Genomic DNA, 23520 nt, shown 5'->3' with positions numbered 1-23520 from the left:
TTTCTTATGCGATTGCAGTTTACGTTTCCGCAAGGCTTTCTGTGGTCATACTGGCAGAAGATCGGTGCCACATGTTCTGGGGAAAAAACTACAACTGAGGTTATGGGCGTCGTGCGTCCTACTTATAACATCTGGTGATGTCGGCTGTCTCAAGAGGTCCTCGAGGTCGGCGTATCGACGTCATTGACGCAGACGCTGAAAGATTTTCCGAAGCAGCACAGCTGTGGTGATTGTCATAGATATGGAATACGTCGTCTGAAAGAACGTTACCAGGTAAGAAAGAACCTTTATTGAAGACCAACCTAACCCTCCCCTGGCCTTTATGGGTTATTGACAAACATCTCCCCTCAATTTCCCACATTTTTCCTATGACCGTGCTGGGATGAAGAAGAGGCAACTAGGAGTTGTGCACTAGTAACTCCTTTCACCACTCTAGTACTGGGATGAGGAAGATGTCTGGAGAGTACTGTAAAGACCACGCATGTCCCTCTACTACAGTCAGGCAAGTCCAATTGATGGCCCACACCTGAGGCTGCAGGTGTATAAGAGGAGACCAAAAGAGCAGCAGAAGACTACCAACAGGGATACCTGTGTGGGAGAGACCCATAGGGGACCCTGCTTGTGAGGAAGCTGCCATGGTGTGTCTTGAAAGGAAACCAGGAAGCCAGCAGATGGCCTAGGAGGCTTGTGGATCCCAGGGCAAGTTGCGCCGCTGGGTTCCCACAGGTATGGGAGCTTATGTGGTCGAGAGAGAGCAGAAGGAAGGAAGGAAGGAACTCTGTGGCTACGTAGAAGTGCCTTAGGCACCAAATTCAATATTTAATTAAATTTTGTGAGCAAAGCTGTGAGCTAATGGAAAAAGCATGAATATTAAATATCAAATGGACTGAAAACGTTGTGATATTGAATACCGAAATGAATGAAAACATGGAATGCAATGCTATGAGTCAATTAAAGTTAAATGGGAATGGGCCCATTTGAAAGCAACATATGAAATGAGAGGCAAGTGTGAAAGAGCATGAGAGAAAGATGGGGAACAAGCAAGACCACTGCAAAGTGAACTTTGTGAATAAATGCAATGCGGCAAGGCCTAAAACTGGCATGGGATGTGTGACACTTTGTAGCAAAGCCAACAGGCTAGTTGGGAGAAGCCAGGAGAGTGTGAAATTGCACATAAAGCCAAGAGGCCGATAAGGAGAAACAAAGTGAATGTGAAGTTGTATAAAGGGAAAATGTAGAAAGAACCTGTGTGGGCTGAAGAGCCTAAAGGTTCCTGGTTGCGCGACCTGTGATGGGTGGAGCGTTTGGTCTGACAACTGCGCCTAGAGCAGGGAACCCTTCATTGTGAAAACCAGAGACATTGTGAAACAAACCAAGAAGGAGCACTGTGAGTTAACTGTTAACTCCAGGTCTGACACGTCTAAATGGCATTATGTTGAACATTGGAAGACTAAAACATGTAGAAGTTATTCCATTGAAGTCTTTGGGAAGGGGTCCCCAGGACTTGGTGAACTGAAATGCTGTCTTGAGGGCGTAGCCTCAAGACCCTTTTCTTTTGAACGGTGTTAGCTTGAACTTGGTGAAGGGAACCCTGAGGATTATGTGGAACTATATTACTTTGAACTTGGGGGAGGGAACCTCAAGGATTTGTGGAACTTTTTTGAACTTGAAGGGGAGCTGAAGAGGAATCTGGGAGCAGGAAGAAGCTTGGAATTTTGTGTCGATCATTTCTTTTAGTGACATCCCTACACATTGTTTAGCTTTAGTTGTGAGTGCAAGGATAGGTTTTGACATTTAACTTGAACTTTTTGACCCACCTTAGTTTCGTTGAGGTAGGGGAATTCCCACCTTAGTATAGGGCAAGTTAGGCCTTCAACCATCCTGATGTTTGATTTAATAAAGCATTTTATTTTGAAATGCAAGTCTGTTGTCTGTGTCTTGTTTCATGTTGCCTTCACAGGACGCATAAGGTTGCTGTTCACAACCCTAATAAGCCGGTTTTAGATGAGCGGCCCTGATTAGGTTTCATGTGTTCTACCACAAAAAAAATATATTCAACTCATACCACCAGGAATAATTTGGGGGACATCCCCTATTTACCCACAATCTGACCCCACCTCTATAAACTCGATCTCCTTCCCAAAACCGACCATCTGTGCTTTTTGTTGTGTTTTTTAAATGGTCGGTGAATTCCATTCTAATTAATATTTTGCAGTTTTGGAATGAAATGACTAGATAATCCCCTGCTTGGCTGTGCTTTATGGTTTGTTCTTATTTGTAAAGGGAGTGCTGGGCTGCATGGCGAGAATTGCGAACACAACACTTCTTTTTTTTTTTTTCTTCCATGTCCAATTCCATTTCCTTCCACTTTCACATCCATTCTGCCCATCTCCCTTTTTGCCACCCCATCTTATTTTCTTCTGTTCCACTGCCTATTTTTTCTTCTCAGTTTCTTTCCTTCCTTCATCTTACCATGTCAATTTCCGTTCTCATGTCATTGCTTCTTTCTCCCACTCGCTGTTTTCATTTTCTTTATCATATTTATGGTATGATATATTTTTATTTGTATCGCACTCGTACACAAATGTTTCTGAGCGCAACAAGGCAAGGGAGGGGAACAGTGGAGAACATGCCAACGATCTTACTATGCCCAGTGACATTGAGAATGCGCAAGTGCTTGGGGAAAGGGAAAGGGGGAAAAGTGCAAGGAAGCGGCACAGTGTAAAGAGCAGAAGAGAACAAATGAATAATGATAAATATAAATAAATAGATAATGGAGGCAATTAACAGTGGTAGCACAGTCAGTAAGTGGCAACTGCTGTGTTTACGGCAGTAGACTGGGTAAGTCTCATAAGTGCAAAAAGAGAAGAAAATATGGGAGGGGTTGGGGGACTATATGGGTGCAGATGCAGTCCCCTGTGCGAGGGGTGGCCAGGAGGGTGGCAGGCACCTGGGCCCAGGGGACAGAGGGTGACCAGGTGCACAGTGCCAAGAAAAAGATCAGCAAGGGAGAGGGGAACGAATGTAGAAGCAATGAGGAAGGTCTTGAGGTGCTTCCGGAACCAGAGATGGTTCTCCTCAAGTTTTAGAGTGGCAGGGAGGCTGTTCCAGAGGGAGGGCCCTGCCGCAGACCGAGATCTACCCCCAGCTCGTTTGTTTGAAAAAACGACTGACCCTGAGGGAGTTGGAGGTAGAGGAGCGAATACAAAATAAATCTATTCAACTCCTACCACCTGGAATAAATTTCATTTTTAAATGGTCTGAGAATTCCATTGCAATGAATATTTTGCAGTAAATATTCTGGAATGCAAGGCCGTGCTTTATGGTTGGCTTTATTTGTAAAGGGAGTGCAGGGCTTGTTGGCGAGATTTTCGAACACAATACTTCTATTTTTATTTTCTTCATTTTTTTCTTAATTCCATGTCCAATTCCATTTACTTCCACTTTCCACATCCATTCTGCCCATCTCCCTTCATCCATTCTGCCCATCTCCCTTTTTGCCATCCCCATCTTATTTTCTTTCCACTGCCTATTTTCTTTCTCATCTCATCTCAGTTTCCCTCCTTCCTACATCTTACCATGTCAATTTCCGTTCTCATATCATTGTTTTTTTTTTTTTATCAACTTTAAGTTTTTAGAGCATTATAGGTAAGTATGTATTAACAGTCAAGAATTATTAAACATACATTATTTTCTTGCCAGTTCAATCGGCCCCTAACCTGGGGTTTCAGAGCAGTTCAAGTCCGTTGCTCATGTTACAGAAAAAAAAGTCCGTATATAGTAACTGTTAAACTAACCCTCCTCCCTCTCCCCCAAACTCCCCCCCCCCCCCCCCCCCCCCAAAGTTTCCCGACTTATGAGTGACAGAGTTCTGCTTTGTTTTTAAAAGTTCAGCTGGTTGGATCCCTCTTCTGGTTAAAAGTTCATAGCTGTCAGACAACATATATTGCACGGAGTAGTCTAGGTTTGAAGAACATCTGCTCTTTATCATCCGTAAATTCATGTAGTGGTAGCCAAGTGTTCAAATATTTGGGGCAATTGCGGTCACCTTTTCCATAGCCATTACACCCCATAATCTCACCCACCACATGGCTAATATCTTCTGTCGCCTATTCTTGCCTTCACTTGACGTTTAATTGCCCCTCACACTTTTCGTATTACATTTTATTAGTCCTACTTTTCTATCTCAAAATCATGTCTTCCGTCTCCTCCCCAGACAGGGCACCTGACAGCTAGGCCTGTTCTATGATGCACTGTGGTCCCATGTGATTGGTGGAGCGAAAGATGACTGTGAACTTTGTGTGTGCCACTGCAGGACTCTCCATGTGATTCTCTTTGCGGTGGTCACAGGTGAACCCGGCTCTTCTGTTCTTCTGAAATAAAAGCAAAGAATCATTGTCAAATTTGCTTTTCAATGTACCTCCCTACAGGACACTGGGGATGAAGGAAAATGACCCCCACCAACCACTGCCAAGTGCACAAAATGTATTTGGATTCTCCAATTCTACTTTGCTTCCTGCCCTCATGGAAGCTGCTCTTGCAGCCTCGCACCATATGCTGAAGTGATAAAACGGCTCCCTTGCTGTCAAGCGATGGCCCAGCTCCCTTGCTGTCAAGCGATGGCCCAGCTCCCTTGTTGGCAAGCGATGGCCCAGCTCCCTTGTTGGCAAGCGATGGTCGAGTCCCTTAACATACCTCTGCCGGCTCTGCATATACTGCAGTGATGTCTCATTTTCGCCACCATCAATTTCACCTTGCTTCCCTGCAGTAAGTCTAATGCAACCAGCTCTTAGGCCAAGATCTGTCCCACAACAGCATGTGCTCTTCACAAGGGCACACGTGCCATGGAGAATCCTTTTCGGTCTGTGTCTCTAATGTTGCAAGAAGGAAGGGCTGCAAAAAGGGTCCGCTGCGATTGTTGGAGTGAAGATCATTGCTGTTAATTGTTATGTTATAATATTTTATATAGCACGTAGCGGACATTAAGGTAGGAGGAGCGCAAGTCCAAGATGCAACATGAAGCAACTTGACACAGCTACATTATCTCAAGCAACATTCTAAACATCTTTGCATGACCAACACTCTATTGGATGACTCTTCTCTCCCAGTCAAACAGAACGCTTGCTAGACGGCATCCTCGGGCTGCTACAAGTGAAGTGTATGAATTGTTTAACCGTCGGTCTGAACCTTTAAACCTTCACTGTGTCCCCATACCATTTTGGATGTGCAAGGAGGTCCCGCCATGGTGTGCATAGAGCTCCTAGTGAGCAGAGATTGCTATTTCTGCGGACCACGAGAGTCCTGGTCCTTGCTCTGCAGATACAATGCCTGACTGGGTCTCTCTCAGAACTCTTTCCATCTGCAAACTCCTCTGGTTCTCCCATCTTTTGTTTAAGTCTGATTTTAAAATGCTATGGTCCTGTTTAACCTCCCGACAAACCACGCCTTGCATTAGGAGCTTTCAATCTTGGCATAGGATTACACTTTGGAAAGCATTTACAATTGGCAGGATTCCTATTGTTGGAATCCTACTCTACAGGGGCATGCTGGAACCTGTAGTCCTGGATGATGTTTTTCAGATAAAGATGAATTCTTCTAAATTAAGGCAATATTGCGTCTGAGGACAAGGCGAGCCCAGGGAATCCAAAGCCATTCACCCTCTGGGAAGCACATTGGGTAGGTCGGACCAACCCAAAGCACTGTGGGTCAGCCCCCACTCACAAAAGGATCGGGAGTTTTTAGAACTTGCCACACTTCTCAAACGTCAACCTTGTTAAAAGGCTATCAAAAAAATGGGAGCCTACATGCAAATTAGGACTCTTACATAAAAAACTTATAGAAATGGTTGACTTGTGGCATGTCGTCAGCCTCTGTAGCCTTCCTGGAAGAAGTTCACTGTGTTAGGCAGCATGTTTGCTATAGCAATTACGAAATCTTGATATTTGGCACTTTAAAAAACAACATGACAGCACTACGTGTGTGTGTGTGTATGGACTGGAAAGTGCTCCTGTCATGCTTGGCAGTATGGATGTATTACAACCTGACAAACTATACACAGTTTCAAAGGAGGGCAAGCAGCCTGATCCCTTGAGTGAATGCCATCCCTTCTGCTATAGCTCCTTCCACCATTACCTCTCTATAGTCCCTCCTGGGGATGGTGAGCTACTTCACCAGATGACTTCAGGATTCTGATTCCATCAATTTACCTCTTGGAGGACTAGCATGCTCTGGGCAAGTTTCTTTTTTTTTTTTTTTTATGGCCTCCTGAATGTCAGAAAGCTTGTGGCTATATCCGCAGGTCGCTGATTGCTTGACTTTCTTGAATGCTGACCTTTGCATGGAGTTCTTCCAATGAGGCCAAAACGTGTCTGTGGACGCTTGTGGTCTCCTGCAGAAGCGATGTGACCAAGCCATTTGGGCAGAACTGCCTTTTTGGGTGGGACCAAGCCTGATTTGCATAAGGTCCTTCCCCTTTCTGGAATGGCGTGTTGGACTGAGGCACGAGGATATAGAGGGTTGCCCAAAGCAAGTGCCAGAGATTAAGATTCATTCTAAACCTTCCAGCCATCACCTCTTGTTGTTTTTTTGAATGTAGTTGGCCATTGACACCAGACTGGTGGGCCTACACAACATCCTTCCTGAACATTAACTTGCCATTGACCTTCTGAGGAAGAACCTTTCCTATGCAAACAGGAGTCTCGGACTCACAGCTGGCTTACTTGCACGCGGAAGAGGAGAGACTTGACATTACGTGGGCATGCAAGCATCTTCACCTTCTCCTCTATGGGAAGTTGTTTAACCACTGACAATCGGGTGTTACTCTCATGAGTGTCCAGCCTCCTGCCAAGATGTCTCCTGTTATCGAGAGGTGGAGCCTACACAGGGTGGGGGCTTCCGCCTCTTCCAATCGGGACTGCAATTGATTGTTGATAATTACTCAGAAGATGTAGCAGTGCAATGACTGACAAAAGCGAAGTGTTAAGCTTCTGGGGTTTTCTTGCTCTCCAGAAGGTAGATTTTCTCATAATATGAAGAAACTCTTCGAAGAAATGTTCTTTCCTCTAATATTCGCTCCACCCCCAACTTTCTTGGTATTTATTACAATTTCGTTTATTTTTGCAGTTTTCATCAACTGTCAACAATGTAACAATTCTCTTCTCTTCAAACTGCTTCTCTTTATTTGTCATCTTCAAAATTGTTAATTGGCTGGATTTTCAGGTTTAATCACAAGAACAGCTGCCACTTTCCCCACTTTCCAAAGCTACACCTTTTCTGCTGCATCCTGCATTTTTTTTTCTTAAGTTCTAGACGCCTTCTGGTTAGATTCTCATATTCGGACACTTTTTCCTTTCAATGGACCGACCTACATCGGGATCTCTCCGCTGTGTCGGACACGGTTGACCATAAGACTTTGTTTAACAATTTATCCTGCTGGCGGTGTTTGGCTGGGCCACGCCTGGCCAGTTTTGCTTTCTTTCTGTGAAATTGTTTGCAGTTGTCCAGGTGGGGTAAGTCTGGTTGCGTTCCCTCCCCCTGGCATGCTGTAATCCCTCCGCTGTCTTTCTCATCCATCGTGATGTTCAGCATGTACATGAAAGCCCTGGGAGGTCAGGTTTGCAAGTCCATCCGTCTTTGAGGTGCTTCATATGCCAATGACACCCATATCTATCTTGGCGTGCCATCTCCTTATCCTGTGCCAGTAGGACTGTCTTGGTGCCAACTGTATAGGATGTCCCTCTCTATAAAGACTGAGTATCTTAGTTTATTTTCCCTCTTGATATACTGCACTTTTGCAAGAGTGACTTACTCCCCTCTCCTCTTTTGAAATGTCTCCTTCCATAGTGCCCTATGAAATCTCTTGGTTTTACTTTTGAGTCAAGATTCTATTTGTTAATCCCAGTACTTTCTTTTTTCAGTTGACTTCTTAGGAAATGCAAAGCATTTTTTGTTTGTCCCTGAGATTTTGACTGCTGTCCAGGCCCTTGTTCCATCTCACCTGGACAGTGATGATCGCTCTTGCATGGGGTTTCAAGCTTCCTCCCTGGCTCCTTTGAAGAGTTTACTACACTGTGCTGCCCACTTCATTTCTGGCACTCGAATATTTGAGCACATTTCCACAATCCTTGATATATCTCTATTCGCTCCCCATTCAAAATGCTCTAGCGGATATGAAGGACCTCAAAGGGTTTGGGGTGGTTAAGTTAGGAGGGAGGGAGGACAAATGCAAGGTAGCTGTTAATGTTAAGGAGGAGGATAGCACGGGGGCAACGCACTGGTCTTGGAACCAAGACCGTGCAGAGCAACAGAGATTCGAATCCCAGATCCGCGCTTACAAACCGAACTCTGGTATGGTATTAGGCACGTTATAAAAAACCAATAAAATAAATAAATGTTGTGTTGGTCCAGGCAGATTGGAAGGACCCGGGCTTTGCGTGTGGGTATGTCTCTAGGTGACGAAGACGAGGAGGCCCTTTTGGTCCAGAAGGGAGATCTGCTACCCTTAGTTGCAAATCAAGCTCACCCAGAGGGGCCATTTTGGGAGCGGCGGGCCACAGAACTGAAAGACTAGTCCCAACCAATTAAATCCTAACCATCTAGTTCAAGCCCCAAACAGATCAACACCTGAGCATGTTTAAGTGCAGTTAGTCTTGGAAGGCAGGGCCAGTGTGTAAAATAAACCACAGGATTATTGACATCATTGCAAGAGTTTCGTGGGAGATGAGGCGCTAGAGCTTGAGGCATGAGCAGGCTAATAATGATGTGGAGGAGGGAAGGTAGAGAAATGGGATCAGAATGAGGTGGAGGGACTGGTGGGATAAGGTGGGGTTATTGGAAAACATCACAAATGAGGAGGTATAGAAGTGCAAGGAGGTTAAGTTGGAATGTCAAAGGGGGAGAAGAGGTGGTGAAAAGTGGGGTGATGAAGAGTAACATTAGACTAATTTAGGATGTGGTGACGAAGAGTCAGCAGTTTGGGGACCACAAAGGCGGAGAAGAGTAGTGTATTATAGAAGAGGTTGCTGGAGATATGAAGAGGAGACTGATGGTGAAGTCAGAAGGGATGTAAGGAAGGAACAGACACACCGTAACACTGATTGTTTTGCAGGAGGGGGGGGGGGTGGATGGAAAGGCATGCATGTGGTGAAGCCTTGGGGGAGATGGAAGCATGGGGAGGGAAGGCTAGTGGGAGGGAGGAATAGACTAGGAGGTGTCCCCTTACCTATGGGCCTAAATACAAAAGAGGGACCCTTAGGGAAATACTAATAAGCTATTAGTGTGTACATGTGACCCAAACCCGGCCTCAAAAATACAAAGGGTGTCAGATGTTAGTTGGTTATGGCAGTGTCCTAATAGTTACCTGTTTAAAAAAAAACATCAAGTAATGTAGTTAACTAATCGGCATTAAAAACCACTTTTATTAAACAATGTCATGTAATATCACAGACTTCTTAAAACATGATTAAATCACAACCAGTTATAATATACATATATTCATGAGGAAAAGTGCAAAATTCATAAACCTTATCCTCCTACAATAAATGACTAAACCGGAATTAGTTGCTCACAAATTCCAAAGTTGACCAAACAATGACTAAGATACATCAATAAATCACATGCACCTTCCTCTATTGAAAGGTGATCAGTCCATATTAAAATCATGGTCCATAGAAAACTCTGACCCTTGGCTCGACATGTTTCTGTTCCTATGTATCACATGCTGAACATTCCTCAGGAGCTCAATTCTTAATCAGAAAGACATAATAAAATACAGAAAATTCCTATAGACCTAATAAGGTGCATATGGTTTTTTGTAAACAAATACTCTATTTAATACCCCTTTGCTTTGGGGAAAAACACATACTTCCAGACACTGCAATAAAACCACAAAACAAATAGCCATTAGTGCTATCTATTAGTCAGGCCCAACCTTCCTCCCCCATACGTTACAATTACAGAACCATTGCAATCAGTCGGGGGTAAACTAAGACTGGGTGTTGGGCACTAGAGCTAGAACCGCAATACAGGGAGGTGAAGACAACCGACCCAGCATGTATTGAAGTTCCAGTATTCAATCTCTTGGTGGAAGCTTTGGGGCTCATGCCAGCCTCGCCCAGCCCTTACTTTCCTCCGGGTCCTAGCTTAAAGTACAGGTGCCGAGGCCCAAACAGATGGCTATCGTACGTGCTGAGGATGCCAAAGAGGACCTGAATTTAGAGAATGAAAAGGAAATCGAGAAGTGTGGGAACACAGATCCTCCCGCACTAACTGTGTGACTTGGAATATATCCTAGGAAGTGATCCCAGGATTGAGGATTGGGTGAGCACAAGGACTTTGTTTTTTGACCCCCACTGCAATGTAACATTTGCTGATAAAAAAAACCTCTGTTCTTTTAACCCTCACTTCTTTGCCCACTTTGTATTGATCCTACCGGCTTGGGGCATGCCCCAGTCAAATTTGAGGGCCTGTCCTGTGAAAATTCATGTTCATTTTTATTTATTTACACAGTATCTTTACTTTTCATTTAGAAAGTGTTATACCTTCCGTATGCACCACTTCTCCAGCATTGGATCTTTCATGGATTCAGATGCTGTGAATATTTCCTGTCGTCAGGCTGGGAAACCTTGGTAACTTTATTATAGCAGTTTTCCTATGACCAGAGTCCCTCGCCATCGAGCAAGGAATCGACCAGACGCCATTCCAGCAGTCCGGCGTCCAAGAGGCCATCTTCACCGACGAAACCCAGGCCGCCAGAGGGGCCCTTCGTCCTGACGACGTTGAGCTCGTCAACGATGGTGCCCCCTGTCGACGACCATCTTTCTGGCGACTATTCCTTCATCCACCCTGTCCACGTCGACTCTGGCTGGGGCCTTGGTGACATCTACTGCGTCCATGACTGCCTCGTTGACTGCTGTTTCAGTGGTCATGGCGCCCCTGAGTTCTGCGGGCCTGCTGGGGGCCAATGGAGGCCTGCTGCTTTTGTGGGTGGAGGGGTGCCGTGGCAGCCAAGGCCTGGCTTTGCCCCGTTGCTCCCGTCGGAGATTCTTCAGCAAGATCCCTCACCCTACAACTTTGCCTCGAATCCGGAGCCCCATGTGTTGGGCCTATGGCTTGTGGTGGCATCCACGTTGGGGGCCCTGGGGGCTGTTCCGCCTCAGTATCCGTTTTGGTCAACCCTCACTCCCTACTCTGCATGCAGGTGCCGAATTTGCTGCAGTAGCTACTGGACAGTTGGATGCCTGGCTCCCGGTGCCTCAAGCCCGGGTGGGGCCCTTAGGGCAGGATCTACCGGTGGTTCACAGGCCATGAAAGTAAACCCCGGTTTGACTGCCTGTTCTATCACCTAGGGGATGCACCCCGCCTCGGAGGGACCCAGAAGGGGAGCTGGTGGAGTCTGAACCCGATAGCGTTCCACAAGACACGCTCGTTTCCTCATTGCCCAGGCCGGGGGGGGGGGAATACCTGGGATACAGACCTAGAGGCATTAAACCCCCCCCCCCCCCCCGCAGCCGGAAGATGTGGGTGCTTTTCATGCCATGACGGCCAAGCCTTGCCAGAAGTTTGGCCTCGCCCTGGAAGAGGAACAAAAACATATTTTCTTTTGTTGATCATATGGGGAAGAGGCGGAAGGCGGTCTTCTCTATTCCCATCTTGGACCACGTCTGGGCACGATGCATCATCCTTTCACAGAACCTGCGGTCAAGGGGCGCCTAGAGAAAATGTTTGAGTCCACAACGGTGCCTTACATCCCAGCCAACTCCGGAATCGGTGGTGTTGGCGGTTGCCAGTCGGAAGGTGCGTAGCCAGCATAAGTGCGTGACTGCCCTGAAAAATGAGGGCCACAAGCTGGATGCTTTCGGCAAGAAGGTTCTGATGGTGGGGGCGACGACGGTGAAGGCGTCCAATGCATTGGCCATCATAGCGCTACGACAGGGAAATGTGGCACAGATTGGTGTCGCTGCTGGACCATCTCCCGGAGCAGCAGTGAAAGGAGGCAATGCTGCTAGTTTGTGAAGGCGAGGAGGCCTCCAATCATTCCATTAATATTGCAGTGGACCTGGCTGAATCTGGCTTTAAGCAGACAAATAATGAGTTGTTCGTCGCCGGCAGGCATGGTTGAGGTGTACCGATTTCCGACCTGAGGTACAGCATAAGGTGGTGGACATGCTTTGCGAGGGGGAGCAGCTGTTTGGGGAAAAGATTGATGAGGCCCTCAAGAATATGAAGTAAGATTCGGATACAGCGAGGTCTCTGGCGATGCTGCAGGGGAGGCGTTTGTTTCGTCCCTTTCGTGGGGCCTCGGAACGCCAGATTTGCAGGATCTCACGACAAAGGCTACGGTCGCTCCAAGGATTTTGCCGATCATACCAGTCGGCTCAGCGCTCCAAAGCCTATCCAGGCCAGCGGAAGAGGGGTTTGTCATCTTCTACTGCGAGAGGCCGGTAGTCTAAGCTTCAACAATGACTGCCACAAGGGCAGTCGGCTGGGAGGGCAAGTGGTTTAATATTTCGACAAGTGGCGTTTGATAACGACAGCCGATGGGTGCTGGATGCAGTCCAGTACGGCCACTCGGAGTTCTGGTGTCCACCACTCCCTATTCCGCCAGTGACAGTGTCGCAGCCGCATCTCCCAATCCTGCGGCAGGAGGTCCGCCTGATGCTGCAGAATGTGGCTATAGAAAAAGTTCCCGAGTTGGAAAAGGGTCAATGGACCTACTCCTGTTTTTTCATCATGAAAAAACCGAAGGGAAAATGGCGCCCCATCCTGGATTTACGGCCGGGGAACAAGTCTGTGAAGCGCCAAACATTCAGGATGCTAACGTTGCAGGACGTTATTCGGGCAGTGCAGCCAGGGGAGTTTCTGACATTGATCTAGAAGATGCTTATTTCCATATCCTGATGCACCCCAAACATCGCAGGTTCCTGCGGTTTGTAGTAGGTGACGAGCATTACCAGTTGTGGGTTCTCCCCTTTTTCGCCTGAAGTCTACTCAAGGATGTTCACAAAGTGCCTGTCTCTGGTGGCGACTGCCCTCTGGAGGCAAGGACACCATGTTTACCCGTATCTGGACGACTGGTTGGCGAAGGGGGCAACGCATAAGCAGGTGTCAAGAGTCTGTCCATGCGGCATTGCTTCTGTTACAGCATCTGGGATTTGCAGTCAACTTTGCTAAATCTTGTCTGACGCCCTCCAGGGACTTGGTTTTTCTAGGGGCTCCTTTTCATACAGAGTTCAACATGGTACAGCCTTTGGTGGAAAGGATAGGAAAGCTGGTATCCATAGCGGGATCCTTTATGCCGGGCCCGTTGGTCACAGTCAGGGTTTACATGTCCCTTCTGGGCATCATGGGGTCCTGCATCCCACTCATCCCAAATTGTCGGCTTTTCATGAGGCCAGTGCATGAGTTGCTTGCTTTCAGATGGTTTCAGGTCCTGGGTTCCTGGTCCAACAAGATCATCAGTGGTGGACTCGCTCAGACATCCTGGTGCGAGGTATGCCCCTGGTGAAGCTGGAGTATCAGTATACGATAGTGACATGCTTCCCAGGTGGGTTGGGGGGGGGGGGCTCACCTTGACAAGTTTGAGGCTAAAGGCCCATGGACTCTGGAGGAGGCGTCGTTGTACATCAACATTTTGGAGTTGAGGTCTGTGTACTGGGCACTGAAGTCTTTTCAGCCCCTCATTCTGGGCTCAGTGGTTCAGGTTCTGATGGACAACACTACAACTGTTTTATCGCTGCAAACAGGGGGGGCACACACATTCCCAGCCTCTGTCCAGGGAGGCTCGCGCGGTTTGGCACTGGGACACAGCACACAAGATTCAGGTGGTAGCTTACTATTTTCCAGGGATGCAAAACGAGCAGGCGGATGCTCTCAGCAGAGACGTGATTCAGATGCACGAATGGCAGCTACTGGAAGACCAGGTAGTGAGGGTATTCCGCAGATGATTCGATCAGGGTCCACTTAGCAGCCATCTCCAGGTTCATGATGAGGCAGTGCAGCTCTACCCCCCTCTGTTCAGCGACAGATTGATTAAGCATTTTCATAAGGGCCTTTTCAGGAAGTTTCCCCCAAGCTAGTTTTCTCCAGTCTGGAGTCTCAACTTGGTACTTTTCGGCCATCATGAAACCGCTGTTTGAACATATGTCCACGACAGCAGTGAAGTTTCTCACGTGGAAGGTTGCGTTTTTGGTTGCCATTACATCGGCACCGGCGTGTCTCCAAACTTCAGGCTGCGGTGATCGACCCACCGTATCTGCGGTTCATTACGGACAAGGTTCACCTGTCTACTAATCCTCACTTATCCCGAAGATTTCGTCAGAATTTCATAAAAATGCTACATTAACTTTGGCCACCTTTTTTCCAAAAGCTTCCACTCCAGCAGAGAAGGCGCTACATTCCTTAGATGTCAAGAGTTTTGAAGTTCTACTTGGACAGGACGTGGTCCTTCAGGACATCAAGAAGGCGATTTCGAAGCGGGGCCTTCCAGTTGGGTGTCTTCCACGATTTCCTTCTGTCACAAGAAGGCCGGCAGGCCGTTGCAGTCGATGCCCAGGGCCCATGCCATGAGTTCCACTGCGACGCTGTGGGTTGGCATTTCGCTCAATGACATTTGCCAGGCATCAACATGGGCGGTGCTGCAGACCTTCACCGACACTACTGTCTGGGTCAACAGCATGCAGAGGACGTGCAGGTGGGGTGTGCAGTCCTCCAGTGCTTGTTCTAATAAGTTAAGCCACGCAGCTTCCGGGGTTGAGTTTTCTGATGCTTTTGGCCTTGCTCTAGGCAGAGGCTTGGTTGTATATTGTGGGTTGTGATTGCCTATAGCATGGGTATAATTTGCCTATTCTGCACCACCAAGTTCGTACTGCTATGTAGTCTATTCACAGCATGCAAATCCATGAAAGATCCAATGCTAAGGGAATCGTTTCTTACTTGGAACTCCATTTCTCCAGCGTTGGTATCTTGCATGTATTCACATGCGCCCTCCGGCCTCCCCCTTCAGGCAAATATGTTGAGGGTTTTCCTCCATTTTGGTGAGGTTAAAATCTGAAGGGAAGCCGGAGGGGTGGGGCTATATATACGGGACGTCCTATTGGTGCAGCCAAAGGCACCAATTAAGATGTTGATGGGACACTCAGTGTCTGAGTTTTCCATAGGAAAACGGCTATCTTAAAGTTACTGAAGTTTCCCAGCCTGACGGGAAATATTCACAGCATGTGAATCCATGAAAGATACCAAAGCTGGAGAAATTGAGTTACAGGTAAGAAACGACTCCCTTCAACGCAATTGTATGCACAGAACTCCATTCCATGTTAAATGAGTTAAATTAAATGAAACACAGTACAAAGGCAGAGCAAAAGCCTTCTCGGACCATCATTCCACTAAGGTCACTGTCTCGTAGGCTTCAACCCCACCTTTTTTCCCATGATGTTTTCCATAGCTGTTTCATAGTTGTACAGAAGAACAGGGTCGGATTGGCCTTTCGGCCCGTGGCTGGGCAGAAATCGTCCCTGGGGGTTGGGGGCCGGTTTCTGGCCATGCCTGCGCCAGTTTGGATTTTTCTTAGGTCGATAAATGAGTACCAAAACAGGTTGGGTGATATTGTATTTTTCTTTGTTTTTTTTTTAAAAAAGAGCTTAGGCGCAAGTGCTATACAATAACATATTATCATTTGGCCTTGGACGTCTGCTTGATTTACAGTAATTTAGTGTACTTAGGAACAATGCTGTTTTGTCAAGGGGTGAAAGGTCGTGTTACATCGCTTCCAGGGATGTCACTTTGGGGTGGGGTCAAATGACATCACTTCTAGTGATGTCATCTGAGGTCAAGGGTCGTGAGGCGAGGGGTGGGTCACTTTATTATTTTTTTTTTTTTGTGGGTGACCAGGCCCCTTTCTTGTCCCAGTCCGTCCCTGCAGACGAATATGTCTAAGAGGGGCATAGTCATTGTGGTCAGCAGTATTTTGCAAGTGTCTGAGCTAAATTGTACACATACCTGTGGACCGATCGAAAATCGTCGTGTTCCAGGTCTCCATTTCTGCACATGCATGTTCAACTTTGTGGATCACAGAAGACATTGTTGTATAGGCTCTGAGTGAACCTGTCATTTGTCATCATACATCATCACAGCCACTTGTGATGAAAGGTTGTGCAATGTCAAATTTTTCCTCCCTGTCAGAAAAAACAAATGATTAAAAACAAAATTTTAAAAAGCCAGACCACAACAGCTATGAGTAGACGCCTGCACACTGCTGCATGCTCAGGAACCCGGAGAAAGACTTCACTTCACAACAGACAGATTAGGGACACACGGCAGGTGGCACTCTTATTGCGTGTCTGTGAAGAGCAAAACTGCAAACCAACACAATAAACCAAAAGAACAAAGTAACGTAAGAAACCTTCCAGGTGCAGTAAAGTCAGGGGCCAGCCACAATCCAGCAGAGTGCCTCTGCTCAAACCTAGGGATGGGCAAAGGGCATCGGGCACCCGCTCTTTCAAAGATCCAGCTGCTCTCCCTGACTTACAAATCTTTGCTTATAAAAGACTAACCTCCCTTTCTACCACGGCATATACCAGGCTTCTGATGTCCTCGGGGCTGGCTGTAAATTCATGCACATGTTTTACAAAAAGTAACTAAAATAACGTCCCAAACAAAGAAACCCATGTTTACAGATATTGGTCATTTTACATGTTTCTCCTTCCACAATGACCCCACACACATTTTGCTATACTCATAAAACTGATTGTAGAGCCTTTGCTGACAAATTGCCGACCTTCCCTCTCCCCTGTTGTTGGCTCCCCACTCCCTTGTTTCACTGCTCCCATCAGCATGTCGCCCCGCCCCTATGATTGTAAAGCTTGCTGTTGCTTCCTGAAGCTATGTCCCAGCTCAATAAACGCCCATCTAATAACAATGCAAGATTTGCGCAGCAGCACAGAGGCCACAATTGCTCCCCAAGCCCTTTCCATTTGCTGTCTAGACTTTTATTGTATTTTGAGGTGACTGGGCAGCTCTGGTTAATACCGGAGTCACTCCAGGGTTGTTGTGCCCTGCTGGGCCTTATAAAAGCCAGGGAAGGATGTTCCATGCCTCTTCGCACTGCATCCAAGAGACGACCGCATGTTCCCGCGGCGTCCATGGATTACTTTGGTAAAGTGGGTGAATAACATTTGTGGACAGTGTTCCAAAATGCGTCTGAGTTCATTTCAATACTGAACAAAAACAATAATGGACGTGGGCCACGTGGAACCCGGCCAAAGACGACGCAGCAGTTCTGTAGTGTTCTGGGGGGGTTATCTGTGCTTTCACAGGAGGTTCCGCCACCCTACAGAAACTGCTATCTCAGCCTAAACTCGTTGCTTCGTCATTTTTGTGGTAGATACATATCATGAAACGATTGCAATTCTCATTCCCCTTAACTGGGTGTTGAAATGAAATTACCTTCGCTTTTCTGCTGCCTTTTTCCAGTTTTTTGTGTCGGAGGTGAATGCTTGTAAGTGCCAGAGGGTGCACAGGACCTTTGGAAATGATTTAATTACCGAATGATATGTTGGCGGGTCTGCGTCGATGCCAGATGACAGCATAGACGTCGGAATTATTTGACCTGGGTGAGTTCTCCACCAATATTTTAGACTGTATTAACAAAGTTTGCTTAATACTTGCTAAATGTTGCTATTTGCCATTCTCCCACCAAATTCAGAAAGCAAAGTGGGTGATTTTCTGTTTGGGGCAAATGTGTGTAAAATGCTGCTCCTGTTAACAATCTCTCCCTCACCCCGCCCAATCCTTCCCCTGTTCTTCTCAGGTGCTTTGCTTTATGTTCTACCTCAGGGACTCTCCTCCTTTCTTGCTTCTCGCTGGGTGGTCTTCTATTGCTGACTCACCTTCCTCTACCAATTGGTCAATTTCCTACCCCAGTTGTCCATTCTTCTTCTTTGATGTTTCACCTCCCTCCTGACCATCCTCCTCGTTCTTTGGCCTCTCCTTTCTCGTTTTTTCTAATGGTCGCTTTCCGAAGACGTCATTTGGGAGTTGCTAGGTTTAGCAATCCCTGTGTGACTCGTGGGTGAGGGCTCAGATGTCAAAAAGAAAATTTCTTTCTGAAGTCACTCTGACTTGGTTTCGGTTTTCTGTAAGAGAAATCATTTCTTTTTGATGTTTCTGTGACTTCAAAAAGATTTATTTTTGAAATCCGAACCCCTTCCCCCAGGACATGGATGGATCTGGCTCCTGCGCTCTCCTTGCTTGCGTGCTGGAGCATGGGAGCCAGAGTCCTGCATGCAGAGGAATAACGGATTCTGGAAGGTAAGGACATTTTAATTTTTTAAATATAAGTAGTATGTGTGTGTATAGATTATGTAATGTACATGTGGGTAGATATTGTGTAATGTGTGTAAATGAGTGAATGCTGTTTGGGTGGCTGGGTGCGCTTGTGTGAGTGAATGGTGAAGGAGTGCGTGAGTAAATGAGCAAGTGGTATGTGAATGTGTGTGCTTGTTAAATGCCTGGATTGCTTACTGGTAATCTTATTCCTCCTAGTCCCACTCTTCCTTGTCCCAGTACTGAAGCACCTTGCCTCATACATAAGTACTGGGATGAGGAAAAGGGACATTGAGGTAATACTGGGCCGAGGAGTTTATGGGGTTTGGAGGAGGAGAGTGGGAAGGGTGGGGCAGAAGAGGGGTGCACTAATGCATAAACGTCATCAATAATCAAGCAGGCATGATATGGATTAGTGGCTAGACAGGCATTTTGATGCAGCCTGTCTAGTTCGGTCTTACTGTGGCATGAAATTTTACTTGGCATCTATAATAAAGTAAGCATAAGAAGTGTTACCTTTTTAGTCTAGCATTAGGGTGCAGCCAGTATGGCCTTTTCGAGGGGATTGGGTCCTGCGACGTATTCCATATCTATGACAGTAATCACCACAGCTGTGCTGCTTCGGAAAATCTTCGGCGTCTGTGTCCTGTGCCGATGATGCCGATACGCCGCCCTCGAGGACCTCCTCCGACGGCCAACGTCACTGGATGTTATAAGTAGGATGCACGACACCCGTAGCCTCAGTTCCGTTTTTTCCGCGAACGTGTTCGCTTCGGGAATCTCGGCGCGCCACGACTCTTTGGAGTTTCTGTTGCTTTCTCGGTTCTTCGAACCTGTTAAGAAGTGCGGGGACTGTGGGTCCAAGATGTCGGTCACGGCCTCGCACAGCGCCTGCCTCTGGTGCCTCGGGGAGGCCCATGACACGGATGACTGTGTCGACTGCCACTCGCTCACGTCGAAAGCCTTGCGGGAGCGCAAGAAGAAGTTATCGGTAGGTAAGGTGTCCAAGCCCCGGGAAGTCAAGGTCTGCGGGGCTTTCGACGGATGACTCGAGGGGCAACTCTCTGCATCGTCGTCGGAAGTCCAGTGGGCCTCGGTCCTGGAGTCGGTCTCGCCACTCATCTGCCTCTTCAGTTATCTGTCGCCTTCCCTGTCCTCATCCGAGGACTCTGCCTGTCGGCGAGTCGCTTGCCACACCAAGCATGCGACACCGGAGGAATGGGCTTCCTTTGAGAAGAAAATGTTGTCGATTCTCGAATCGCAGGGCACTGGTCCATCCTTGCCTCCGAGTGGGGTCGGTCGTGATCAGCCGAGAGATGCCGTTCGCACGCCTTCGGGCTCGGGTGGTCGTCACGATTTGCGGGAAAGTTCCCGCTTGGACAAGGGCAATCGTTCTCGGCATGCCCAGTCAAGGTCCCGGACCTCGACGCGCTCGAGACCGCGTGAGCCTGTGAAGTCTTCGAGGAAGACATCGACGCCTGTGGCGCCGAGGTCGTCGACTGACTCTCTCGATGCTCTGCCTCCGAGGGAGTCGTGGACGCCTTCGGCGCCCAGGATATCGAGGGACACGCTTGGGGCTCCGCCTTCGAGGCCTGTGTCGATGCCGTCAGTGCCGTGTCTGTCGTCGACGCCGATTCACTCGACGCCTTTCGGGGCTGCGTCGACGGGGGCACCCCGTGTCTCGGGGGAACCACCTAGAAAGGCTCTGGCCAAGGTAAAGCATGGCTTTGGTTCCAGTTCTGTGCCGCCTTACCGCCATCTGGAGTTCATTTCAGAGGTGGATGAGGGCTCTGATGATGGCATGGTGCCTGACACGGTGCCTGACGAGATTCTCTCGGCCCATAGCCAGTTTGAGGACCAGAGGCAGTCCCTGCAGGATTCTAGTGGGCTGGACACCTCTCCGGAGGTGGAGTTTTGTAGGCCTGAGCCTGGCACTCATGCCGATTCTTCGTACCGGCGCCTTATGTCACGGGTCACCGAGTACTTAGGATGGTCTGCTCCCCCAGGGGAGTTTGTCCAGGATGACCTTACGGATATCCTCGACATTGGTCCACCAACTGACCCGGTACTGCCATTTCATATGGCTCTACAGAGGAGGGTGGCGGCGGCTTGGACTGCTCTGGAGAGTCTCCCGGCAGTGAGCAAGTCTTTGCCGCGAAAATACCACCCAGCCAGTAGTGACCCCCTACTACTTGTCCAAGCACCCTACTACGGAGAGTTTAGTGGTGCAGGCGGCTACGGTCCCGGCAAAGCAGGCGCCGTACCCTACCATCCATCCTGATAGGGACGACAAGCGTTTTGACGGCTGGGCGAAGAAAGTGTTTTCTGCAGGGGGTATGGCGCTTCAGGCAGACAACTCCATTTGTGCCTTGTCTCGTTTCACGCACACTCTGTGGAACTGTTTCCTTGGTGGCTGTACATCATCCCAAAGGGGATGAACTGGATGGTTTCCTTGCCATGGCTCAGGATGGCAAGGATGCTGTGTGAGGCCGTTCAGTCGGGTTTGGACATGGCAGATTGCGTCAGCCGGTCCATGGTGGCGAGCACCGTGAAACTCAGGTTTCGCGTGGTTGCGGAAGTCGGGGTTTGCTCCTGATGTGCAGGCCCGGCTCCTCAACATGCCCTTTGATGGGGAACATCTTTTTGGCAGCAAGGCTGACGAGAGCCTTGAGAGGTTGCAGACCTCAAAAGCTGCAGCAAAGTCGTTGGGCGCTGCAGTTTGGCAACCTCTGTCTTTTCGTCCTAGGTGACAGCAATGGAGGGGAGGTTCCATTCGGTATTACTCGTCCTTTGGTAAAGCGAGAGGAGCTGCCAGTCAAAGGGGCCACCGTAGGACTGCCAGAGGTGGAAAAAAAGGTACTCGAGGTGCCAAGGCCGCTCGGGCTGTTGCCTCTTTGCCCTCGGGCAACGCCGCAGCCGCTTCAGCTCAGTCATGAGGCAATGTCCCATGGTTCACCAGTTGGGGGAAGGCTGGCGCAGCATCTTACAGAGTGGCGCGCCATTACTTCAGATGTGTGGGTTCTGGAGATCATAACCCACGGCTAATGTCTTCCTTTCCGGCAGAGGCCTCAAGACAATCCAACGGGGAATCTCTTTGAAGAGTCTGGATCCGCTCCTTGCGCAGGAAATTCAATCCCTGCTGGAGAAAGGTGCCATAGAACTGGTGCCTGTAGCGGAGAGGAACAAGGGATGGTATTCCCCTTTAATTTTTGATTTCCAAGAAAGACTGGGGATTGAGGCCCATCATGGACTTGCGTGGTTTGAACAAACTCCTCAGGAAGGACAAGTTCAAGATGGTTACTCTTTCTCAGGCCCTTCAACTTCAGGACTGGTTGGTGTCTCTCGACCTCAAGGACGCTTATTTTCATGTGCCGATCCATCCGAAGTACCTGAGGTTTGCGGTTGGCGGCTCACACTTTCAGTTTCGGGTCCTGCCTTTCGGATTGACCTCCGCCCCGAGGGTCTTCACCAAGCTCATGGTAGTGGTGGCAGCGCACCTCAGGAAAGGGGGATTCACGTCTACCCCTACCTGGACTATTGGTTGATTAGGGCGCGCTCTTCCGAGAAGGCCTGGATCATCTGTCAGTCACCTGCCACTCCCTCCACAAGCTGGGCTTCTCCCTCAACGTAAAGAAGTCCCATTTGACACCAACTCGGAGGCTCCAGTACATCGGAACAGTGATCGACACGTCCCTGGGGCAGTGTTTTCCTACCCAGGTGAGGGCTCATCACATTCAGCAGATGGTGCACAAGTTTCACCTTGCCCAGACTCTCCCAGCGTTCGAGTTCTTGAGACTGCTCGGCCTCATGGCATCCTGCATTCTTCTGGTGCCAGAGACCAGGTTGCGGATGAGATCTTTGCAATGGGCACTCAAGCTCCATTGGTCTCAGTCCTCCGGCAGGATGTTGGACCCTGTTCAGGTGCCGTCTTCGGTCGCCCAGGACCTTCTGTGGTGGGCCGACGAAGGCAATCTGATGAGGTGGGGGCTCCATTTTGGCTGCCCTGAGGTTCGGTTCCCGGATGATCCCTATTGCTCCGGAGTGGGCCTGGTGGACGTGGTACCCGGACCTTCTCGACTTGTCCATCTGCCCTCCACGTCGTCTTCCCTAGCGAGCCGATCTGCTCTCGCGGGAGGGGGGGGGTCAGGTTTTCCATCCAGAGGTCAGGTCCCTCAACCTTCACGCTTGGTTTCTGAAAGGTTGAGGTATAAGGATTGGGACCTCCCTGAAGTCGTGATGGAGGTGTTGCTTTCAGCCAGAAGGCCCGCAACAAAGTCCCTGTACCATTGCCGTTGGAGAAAGTTCTGCGACTGGTGCAGGGTTAAGAATGTGGATCCTTTTGCATGTGAAATTCCCATGGTTCTGTCTTTTTTGCTTTCTTTGACCCACAGGGGCCTTCAAGTGGGTACCATTTAAAGGTTACGTGGCGGCGCTGTCCATATTTAAGCGCTCATCTGAAGTGTTCCTATTTTAAAATTCCTTTTAATTTCTCAGTTTCTGAAAGGGCTCACTAATGTGTTCCCTCTGTCACCTTTCCAGGTGCCCGATTGGGATTTGAACCTTGTTCTCAAGTTTCTGATGGGTGCTCCATTTGAGCCTTTGCATTCATGCCCTTTGAGACTGTTAACTCTGAAAACTGTATTTTTAGTTGCGGTCACTTCCGCTCGCAGAGTGAGTGAGTTACAGGCACTTTCAGTTAAGCCACCCTTCACTGTGTTTCATAAGGACAGAGTTGTCCTTAGAGTTCGTCGTCCTTTTCTTCCGAAGATGGTGTCGGAATTTCATTTAGGCCAGAAGGTTATTCTTCCGGAATTTTATCCTCCTCCACATCCTGGTAAGGAAGAGGAGAGGCTCCATAGGCTTGATCCTAGGAGAGCGTTAAGCTTTTATATTTCGCGCTTTTCCCGGGACAGAGTGGACGATCAGCTCTTTATTGGTTACGCTGGAAAGCGTTTGGGACAGGCTGGGACAAACCGACTTTGTCTCGCTGGATTATTTTGGCTATCTGAGTGTTACCGCTTGGCGGGTAAGGACCCACTGGTCGGCTTACAGACCCATTCTACCAGGGGTATGGCTGCCTCTACTGCCCTGCAGAGGGGTGTTCCTATTTGCAACATCTGTGATGCAGCCACCTGGGCTTTGGTCCATACTTTTGTACGTCACTATTCCCTCGATTGCATCCGGGGGCAGGATCTGGCCTTT

At 48.4% G+C, this 23520-nt stretch overlaps 1 protein-coding gene across 6 annotated transcripts in view; it reads left to right on the top strand.

The window, feature by feature from the left end:
- Nucleotides 1–23520, top strand: part of LOC138471710 (uncharacterized) — a 375044-nt gene that overhangs the window by 192341 nt on the left and 159183 nt on the right. For 2 of the 6 annotated variants that reach the window (XM_069609480.1, XM_069609479.1), the window contains exon 2: nucleotides 17467–17606. The exons of 2 other annotated variants lie outside the window; for them this stretch is intronic. The gene's annotated coding sequence lies outside the window, so the exon portion shown is untranslated. Of the gene's footprint in view, nucleotides 1–17466; nucleotides 17607–23520 lie in introns of those variants that run through there. 2 more of the 6 variants (XM_069609483.1, XM_069609484.1) reach the window with 2 other exon arrangements.

Source organism: Ambystoma mexicanum, chromosome 8, assembly GCF_040938575.1.
Source record: "Ambystoma mexicanum isolate Mex_15411 chromosome 8, UKY_AmexF1_1, whole genome shotgun sequence".
Lineage (NCBI taxonomy): Eukaryota > Metazoa > Chordata > Amphibia > Caudata > Ambystomatidae > Ambystoma > Ambystoma mexicanum.
This window is presented reverse-complemented; position numbering and strand designations above follow the sequence as displayed.